We start from the raw sequence: 10313 nt of genomic DNA, 5'->3' as shown, positions 1-10313 counted from the left end.
ATATAAGAGATGTAAAGTACTACATAATTATATATCTTCGTGCAATATATTAATCGAATTAACCAGGAGATATCTATAATTGTGCTAGATTTTTTGTTAGAAACTTGTAATCAATGTAATTATCGTATGTGCACAAAACACTATAAAGACTAAATGACCAACAGAGCATCTTAAAGGTCATTTTGTCCTCTTAAGTTTTCGCCTATTCCTTTGAAATACCACGTGTCCACAACATTCATAAAAATTAATTACAAATTAATTACAAATACATTACAAAGGTTGACTACATATAAAATAAGACATAATTATAATATAAATTAATAATATCAAAATCACTATAAGTAACCATTAAATAAAGAACAAAGTTTCTCTCCAAAGAAAATTTTCAAATTTCCATATATCTTTTTTTTTTTTTTGTGAATTTTGAAAATCTAACCGTTAAATTTCATGTTCCTTATATTCTTAACATGCATATCAAATTTCATTCAAATTGGATATTATTTACTATTCGATCAATAAACTTATTTTTTATACACAATTTTAGATCATAAAAATTTGAAATTTTAACATTTGTTTGTTGAGATAGCAATTAATCTTTGATCTTTTTGAAATTTTACATGCATGAAAAATATAATAAGAACATGCAATCTAATGGTTAGATTTTCAAAATCCACACTTAATATAGAGATATATGAGGAGTTTGTAAAGTTTCTCTTCAAATTAGAGATATATGAGGAGTTTGTAGAGTTTCTCTCCAAACTCTTAAATAAATAAAATTTAAATTAAACTAAAATAGAGAAATTATAATGATTTGCTAATTGAGTCAATAAATTAGAGGAAAAAGGAAAATCTTAAGCTATAAGATAAATAAATAGAGAAAAAAAAAAAAAAGTAGATAAAGAAATTTGTACTGGGTGGAGGTGTTGTGCATGATAGCCAAAACTCAATCAATTCTTAAACACATGATGGAAATGGACTCAAATTAATTATAATGAAAAGAAGAAACAAAAGTTGAACACGCAAGTTGGAGTTAAAGATCTGTGTATGGGGATGCATTGAAGAAAATACTCTTCTTTCTGCTTAAAAATATTATATAGAAATTGAATTGTGTATCAAAGATTTGGTGTGATTTTTAATAACTCAGTTCTATCACCCTAGCTCTGTAAGATCTTCTTCCACCTTAGTATACTACAAACAATGGCACAGTATAGGTCAAGCATCATTCGACGAGGTTGGAAAGTAAGGTAGAGAAATTTGTTGTGGATGAATTTTACTAATTGGCTACTGTGAGAATCATGGAAAATGAGAATGGAAAAGCAAAAGTTTCTAAAGTAAGCCAAATTAATTGGTTGAGTGCTTGACTCAGTAACGTGAGTGGGGAATCATAAGGCAATAGTAAAACAGTAAAAGTAAGTAAATGATAAACATAAACAAAAAGGTGTGACTTTGAAGCTTGGAAAGAGATCTGACGAGATAAGGGACCAAAACTTTTCTTTTGTGGGGGCTAGCCCTTACAAAAATAAACTAGAATTATCAGTTTTATACAATATAAAGGATTTTTACAAATCTTTGGGTTCTCATGTCCCCCGCCTCTCGTCCTGTCAACATAGCTCCGCCCCAGCATCTCTCACTGAAATTTCAATAACACAAGGTAAGAGCAAAATTGTAAAAGTAAATGATAAACATAAATAAAAAGATTTGGTTGAAACTTGAAAAGATATCTGACAAGGCAAGGGAGCCCGAAGCTTCCTTTGTGGGACTAGGCGGCTAGCCCTTATATAAGGAAAAAAATTTAGGTGCTCCAAAAGCAATGTTCCTTCCTCTCACATGAGGTGTGGGTCCCATGCGTGAGTCCCACCATGGGGCCTACCTCCCATGTGAGAGGAGGAAATATTACTCTTAGATCATGTTAAAATTACCCAAAGTAAACTGAAATTCTCATTTTTATATAATATAAACGACTTTTACAAAAGTTTGGGGGGTCATGCCCTCCCCCACCTATCAATGTAGCTCCACCCGTGCATCTCTTCCACCGAAATTTCAATAACATAAGATAACAGTAAAACGATAAAAGTAAGTAAATGATAAACATAGACTAAAAGATGCGGCTTTGAAACTCGAAAAAAGATCTAACAAGGCAAGGGGACTAAAACTTTTCCTTTGTGGGGACTAGTCCTTATAAAAATAAACTAGGATTCTCAGTTTTATATGATATAAATGACAGAATTTACCAACATTCGGGTGGCCTAGTTGGTAAGATACCGAGCCGGCAAGTCTCAAGACTTGGGTTCAAGCCTCAACAACTAGTTGTGTGTTGGTGCTCCTTATATCCCATCTCCATCCCAAACGATCCAAAAGAATAATAAGTGAGTTTCTCATAGACCGGGAGTATGGGGTCTCGTCCGGGAGCGGGTAGGGTGCTACTATGGTTACGCCCAAATAGGAAAGTGATGTGCATGAAATATATATAATAAAATACTCTCATATTTGCATTTTTTACCATATTTTTATGCTATCTTGTGATTGATTATATATTATCTTTGTTTAATAGGTGAGAAGGGTTTTACATACAAAGTGGAGCTAAGTCAATCGCTAACCCAACTTGAAGGACGTGGAGGGCATGAAGTAAAGAAAAGAAAAGCAACACGAGCTAAGCAAGTAGAAAGAAAATTAAAGAAAGGAGGTCCAGGCCTATTGATTCAAAGCCAACATGAAAAGAATAAGGACCTGGAGACACGTGGAGCACAAGAATAAGAAATTAAAAAAGTAACAATAGAAGTGCTTTCGTGGGTCAAAGAGATATACAGTGGGCTTGGGGTTTTAATTGCTCTTTGTTAACTTGGGCTTCTCTTTTGGGCTAGTCTTTGGTTTCGGCTAGGCACAACTTGAAGTGTAGCGTGTGGCTTACAATCCTAGTTTCACTTGTATTAGGAATTTTCATAGAGTCAGGCGGCTTCTCTTTGAAGTGCGTGTCTTTGTGTGATATAAATAGAGAGCAAAACAGAAAAAATAAGGGGGCTGAACATATAAAGGGCTGCGGCTAGGACTGGTGCGCAGGAGCAGAACGTGTTTCTTTTTTTATGGCTTTTCGCACTGTAACTAATTATTTCTCTATTTTATTTGTTTAGTTTAATGGTTAGTATTTTATTTTTATGTTTTCTTTCAATTATTATGAGTAATTAAATTTATAATTAGGGTTAATGATGAAACCTTGTTAAAGACTATCAGTAATATTTATGTGATTTGATTTTTCCCACAATAATTGTTCTTTAATGATTTAAATTGTTCTTGCATCATATCAATTGACTAAGATGGGATTCTAGATATGAGTTCAATCATGTTTTTCTCATGATTTAGGATTTGTCTTAATTAATTGAATGCTTGGTTTATTAATTCTTGATTATAAAATTAGATATCTCTTGTTATTTGTCTGTCAATGGATACAATTTATGATTTGATTTTTAGAATTGAATATATCTTGTGATTTGTTTGGCTACGGATACAATTGATGATTTGGTTTTATACTTAAGAAGCGAAGAAGAATATGCTTTAGATTTTTAAACATAAGTTTTAATGATGATATTTTCCATGATAGTAAGATTGATTTTTAGATTATTATGTAGTGAGTTGGGAAAAATTAATGATCATAAATATATGCTGATATGACTTACAAGGCGGATTCCAAAACTTTAATTCCTTTCCCTTGATTGTTTACATCTTTTTATTGCTTTATATATTTTGCTTAGTTTATTTAATTGCAAACAACCAATTTTTATTAAACTAGATTAGGATTAATTTGGTTAAGGTTTAATTAATTTTCCTACGTTCATACAAGTCCCTGTGGGTTCGACCTCGTTCTTGTCCAACTATATTTCGGTACGATTCGTACACTTGCAAGTATTTTAAAATTCCACAACAGGAAGTCACACTGGTCGCCCCCCTCTACCCATTTTCTTTAACCATTAAAAAAAAAAAGGACAGAATTTGGCCTCCCCACTTATCAGTGTAGCTCCGCCTTTGTATTTCTTCCAACTTGCCCAAAGTCTATTTTGCTTGGACTAGAAGAGAATGGTGCAGCTCATGCACTTGCAGAGTGAGCTCTATATTGTAATATTTCTAGATCTATTCATTTTGCTGTATGTCCCCAATCTGTTTTTGATGTTTTAATTTGAGACTCCTGTGTACAGTCACTCTTTTTGTGTAAATGAATTATTTTGAGTAAAAAAGAGGAAAAAAAACAAAGACAATGCTACAAGTCGTTGATCAACTAAGCACCATGATAAATCGCTGGTCGCTACCATGTTATGGCCAGATGCGAATGAAACAACGATCATTTCATTTCACGCTGTGGCACCAAACTCCCATCCTACACGTGGCTAAACGCAATTGGCAGTCCGAATCCATCTTTCACATCTCTCTAAAACGTACCAACTACCAACCATCAAGCATGATCCTAGCCGTACGTTCAGCACGCAGCCTATCCCCACACGACGGTTAAATATTGCAAAATAAGTTTTTAAATGTATGAATAATATTGTGAGATCCAATTTTAAAGAAAAACATTGTTAAATGAAGGTATTTATAGGCCTTGTAAACAGTATACATGACTAACACAAAAAAAACACTTCTACTAGAAAACGTGCAAAACGCGCTTCTCAGTGGAGGCTAAAACAATGCAACGGCTGAAAACGAACTCTAGAACTTTGCCAGTTGCCCAAAAACGACTCCTATATATTTGTCGGCTCGTTCAGTGTCCCTAGTCTCTCTACTCAAGCTTTTTGTGACATTACAGTCTTAGCATTATCCTTGCGAGATCAAAGGTCTGTATCTGTTAATTCCACTTTAGCAAAGTAATCATTCTTGATGCGATTTATGTGATCCGATTGTCTTGTTTGGTTGCAGAGAAAATTCAAATGACACAATTATTGGTTCAAAGTATAAGTCAATATATACATACGTACTTAATACACTGGTAGCTAGTAACAATCAATATATATGTATAGAACTTGAATAATTTGGTTTCTCTTGTTTTGCATGCTCTTTTACTTTTCTCTTGTAGTCTGATATATGTGTATGGTTTGACTTGGTTTGGTCCGAATATAGAAGAAGATATAGTTGCCAATCATGGGGAAGAGCTACCCAACAGTGAGCGAGGAATACCAGAAGGCAGTCGAGAAATGTAAGAGGAAGCTCAGGGGACACATCGCGGAGAAACATTGTGCTCCTATTATTGTTCGGGTGGCGTAAGACTTCTCTCTCTGTATATATACACACGCATATATACTTGTGAAAGAGTAAGACTCAGGTACAGTATTTAGGTACTGTTCCTTAAGCTTCCCTTTCAATATTTTGTCATGTGGATTTTTTTTATGAGATGAAAGTATATTTTTAAGTTAAGTAGTCACATAGCTGAATCTTAAAAAAGGAATCTAAAAAACAACACCTAAGGTACTGTACCTAAATTTTATCTCTTGTGAAAAATCCTTCCAATTTGCATAAAATTGTAACAAAATATAATTTATTTTTGTCTAATGATTTTTTTATAGAATTGTTTAAATATGAAATTTGATAATTATGATTTATGATATTTATTCATAAGTTTATTATTATGATTGAGATTAAATATAGAACTATCATTAACCAATTAGACTATTTAATGGAAATATAATATAGTAAGATTCTAATGAAGAGTAATTTAAACATATAGAAGAATTTAAATTTTAAATTCAGTTAAAAGTATATATTCAAAATAGCATAATGTGTACAAATGTCCTCAAAAGGTTGCATGGCAACCTTAGGAAAAGCTATAAAAATAAAAATAAAAAGTCAAAGGCTTAAATTATAGATTTTAGATTTATGAGTTTCTTATTATAAGTGTAACTCTTCTTCTGCTTAAAAAAAGGGTGTAACTGTTTTACAATATATTTAAACATTACAAGATTAATATTTTGTTAGAAACTAGTCTTTGGATTATATATATATATACATATATATATATATATATATATATGGTTTGTAACTTTGCATATGTTCATCATAGTTAATGAATATCATAATAATCGAAAATTAAGAAGTATATAACTTTTAAAATGTTCAAATTGTAGTGTGTTTTTTATAATATTTTACTAAATATATGAATGGTTTTAAAAAATTAATAGTAAAAATATTCGAATTAAGCCATGATAATATTAGTATAAACATTAGAGTTTTGATGGTTACACAATTTTAATTAAGTGTGTACAGTAGTGTGTAACTAGCATGTACAACAATAATTAGCATGTTCAGATATAAACATTAGACTATTTAATGAAAATATAATATAGTAAGATTCTAGTGAAGAGTAATTTAAACATATAGAAGAATTTAAATTTTAAATTCAGTTAAAAGTATATATTTAAAATAATAATGTGTACAAATGTCCTCAAAAGTTAAAGCCTTAAATTATAAATTATAGATTTGTGAGTTTCTTATTATAATGCATGGTTACTCTTCTTTTTCTAAAAAAAAAAGTGTAACTCTTTTACAATATATTTAAACATTACTGGATTAATATTTTGTTAGAAACTGTGTGTGTGTGTGTGGATTGTAACTTTGCATATGTTCATCATAGTTAATGAATATCATAATAATCGAAAATTAAGAAGTATATTACCTTTAAAATGTTCAAATTGTAGTGTGTTTATATATATATATATATATATAATATTTTACTAAATGAATGGTTTTAAAAAATTAATAGTAAAAATATTTGAATTTAGCCATGATTATATTAGTATAAACGTTAGAGTTTTGATGCTTTCACGATTTTAATTAAAGTGTGTATGGCAGTGTGTAACTCAGCATGTGCAACAATAATTAATTGTTTATTGGTGTTGCAGATGGCATTCAACAATAATTAATTGTACCTTCAACGTGAGGACGAAGACAGGAGGACCGTTTGGGACCCGGAGGTGCTTGCACACGGAGCAAACAATGGTCTGGAGAATGCCGTTAGGCTTCTGGAGCCCATCAAGGAGCATTTTCCCATTTTGTCTTATGCAGACTTCTACCAGGTAGGTACACTATGGTACTTGTTAAACACTAGTACTAGTACAATTCACTTTTTGGATTTGAAATTGTTAAAATAGACTTTGATTCATGTTTGCTTTGTAGTTGGCTGGAGTTGTTGCTGTTGAAATTACGGGAGGGCCTGAGATTCCTTTCCACCCTGGGAGACCGGTTAGTGAACCTCATTTTCTCAATGCCTTGCTTTCCATTTTATTGAATTACATGCATTGGTTTGGTCGAGAAATTGTTAATCTTCATGCGTCACGAATAACAAATATATTGAGAATCTTTTGATGTCCTTAATTTTAAGTTTAGCTGCATGTCTTGGACTCAATCTAGAATTATGCTTTTGCTTGTAACGATTTTTTTCGGGGATTCAAATCCAACTCTCATGCATAGGAGAGATAGGCAATACCATTGAATCATAAGACTCTTGTAATGAAACTAGTCTTTTGGTTAGTGTTATGAATTGGTACGTATATTGTACATTTGTTGTAGTACTCACCCTATAACCTCTTTGATTGCGATTGATGGCATAAATGCATAATGTTATGTCCCAAGTTAGCAATGAGATAGGTTGAGTTGAGCGCTTTTTGACTGGCTTAAAAATATGGACTGAACAAATTAGAAACAATTAGGAAGGAGAGGTAATATATGGGTATAGAAGTGTGTGGGAGCTCAATAGTGTATTGGTGAAAATAGGAGTAATCTGTTGCACATTTGATTGGGTGATGTGAGGAAATTGCACATGAGGACACAAAGGAACAAAATAACTGGATGGTCTTGAGAAGAGCAGTGCTCTATTTAAGGGATTATTTGGGAGTTGAGCAATGACTCAATGCATGGAAGGGAGGGAATGGATTTTGTGATCTACATTGACTAAAGAATATATAGTGATCAAATCAATTCTTAAGATATGGTTGGTATGTCATAAATAAAATTAAGCGAGCTAAGAACAATATAATTGGTTTTCTCATTAAAAAAAACTATTTTAAATTTAGTTTTTTCAAGTGTCTTTCCTCCCCCCAAATGATGTTTAAAATTATGGTGTTCTTACATGCATATTTGCACCTAAAGGTAGTTTTAAATTTGGCATGTTCACATATATATTCTCACAAACATTGGTTGTAACCTATGTATAGAGAGATTGGATATATTATCTTTGGTTCAACTTATATATCGTAACTGAACAAGTTTTCTAGTTTGTCAAATATCTCCTTAATTTTGGTTTAGAAATGGGCCTATGTTGTATTTTTCTTGTCCTCATTTACTTCAGTAGATACAGCAATCTGCATGCTGCTCTACATCGATCAGTAGGTAACATGATCACACTTGGTAAATTATGCTTTATCGGTTGGATAAAACTAACCTATCTCATAATGTTCTAAACTCATCAGCTCACATTCCTAATTGGTGGGTGAACAATCCCGCACTAATTAGAAGGCATGAATGTTAACAATTTGTTCAAAATTCAAGTCATAAGCTGGTAGTCTGAAAATTGAAATCATAACATAATAATACATTTTAGTGCTATTGTGTATATGTGAATTATGGATTTTTGTATAAATTCTTATGAGCATCTAAAATTGTATGAACAGCTCTAATTGAGCACATTTAGATGCCTGAAATTTCTTTGTCATCTAGTAGTTTATGCGATGTTGTTAAGATTCCGTAGATTATATAATTCTGTCATATTAAATGTATATATGTTCAATTCTAAGAGGCATTTGTTTCTCTCAGGACAAAACCGAACTACCCCCAGAAGGTCGTCTGCCTAATGCTACCAAAGGTCAGTATTAATTTGTTTAAAATTAAGCAATAGCCAGATCATTACAGGTATCTAATTACTTACTGAATAACTTAACTAATCTTTTGTTTTAACTGAAGGTTCGGATCATCTGAGGGATGTATTTGGCCACATGGGTCTCAGTGATAAAGATATAGTAGCTTTATCTGGTGGTCACACCTTGGTATGTTCACAAATATGAAATTCTTTTGCTACCTTCTTTCATAATTTATCACTGGTTTTGCGATAATGGAATGTTTCTAGTACTGATACTTGGTTTAGAGCAATTCCTGAATTGTGTAGAGTGATTGGCGTTCTAATGTTTTTGGAATCATTTTACAGGGAAGATGCCATAAGGAGCGTTCTGGATTTGAGGGACCTGGACCGCCAACCCTCTTATTTTCGATAACTCCTACTTCAAGTAAGACATCTCTCTCGTTGATTTCTTGAGTTAATATCTTCTGGTCAAGTTGATTGTATACATTGTTTTCTTTTGTATCATTTGTTCGTTCTATGCTAATTCTACTACTTAAGTGTACGTTTGGATAGCTTTTTGCTGAAAGTAAGTAAAAGTACTGTTGTACTTATTAAAAAGTGAGGCTTTAAATAGTCCGACATCAGCAAAAGAATCAAAAAGCTAAAAGAAAAATAGTCAATCCAAACACGCTCGCAACCAACTTATTGAGAAAATCTATTATGCATCATGTGCATGCATCCTCCTTCTCACATGGAGGTACCGCCTCCAACTGACGGGTTTGAATCTTATTAAAAACAGGGAACTCCTTAGTGGAGAGAAAGAAGGTCTAATCCAGCTGCCATCTGATGAGGCTCTTCTGGAGGATCCCATCTTCCGTCCTCTTGTTGAGAAATATGCTGCAGTGAGTATCTTACTCCTGTCCTGCAGTTTTATTTATTACAAACATGTTAAGTAGCGTTGACAATTATCTACTTCAACTTTCTGGTTTCTGTCAATTTTGCTTCAGGATGAGGAGGCCTTCTTTGCTGATTATGCTGAAGCTCATTTGAAGCTCTCAGAGCTTGGGTGAGTGAGAAACATATGTTTGTATTCATTTGTTTCCTTGAACTGCCTAATACATGGTTAAGTATCTCCTCCTGGCCAACTTTTCTCCTCAATCTGACTATCAAACATTATATGACATGTTTAGGTTTGCCGATGCTGAATAAATGATTGAGAGGCTGGTTCATTAAATGCAAAGAAAGCCATGTGATATAAACGTGGAATGGCTATTCGAAACTCGCAACCCTCCCTCCCTCCCAAAAAAAGACAATAAAATGTACCATCCATGGTTAGGCCTTGTTACTGAAGTGAAAGACTATTGTTTCGGATTGTTATTTTTTTTTTTTTTCTCCTTTGGTATTAGCATTTTATTTTCCCACATTGTATGCCTGAAGTCCAAACGTGGAGCTGCATTTTGGGCAGGGTTTTTTGAACTCAACTATTCATCAGGAAGCCCATCTA

General features: G+C 32.7%; 1 pseudogene; it reads left to right on the top strand.

Moving 5' to 3' along the window:
• The first annotated feature begins 5124 nt into the window (after positions 1-5124).
• On the top strand, positions 5125-10087 carry LOC115953031 (annotated as a pseudogene).
• The last annotated feature ends 226 nt before the right edge of the window (positions 10088-10313 follow it).

The sequence above is a fragment of the Quercus lobata genome, chromosome 7 (assembly GCF_001633185.2).
Source record: "Quercus lobata isolate SW786 chromosome 7, ValleyOak3.0 Primary Assembly, whole genome shotgun sequence".
Lineage (NCBI taxonomy): Eukaryota > Viridiplantae > Streptophyta > Magnoliopsida > Fagales > Fagaceae > Quercus > Quercus lobata.
The sequence above is the reverse complement of the archived record's forward strand: the minus strand, read 5'-3'. Positions and strand labels throughout refer to the sequence as shown.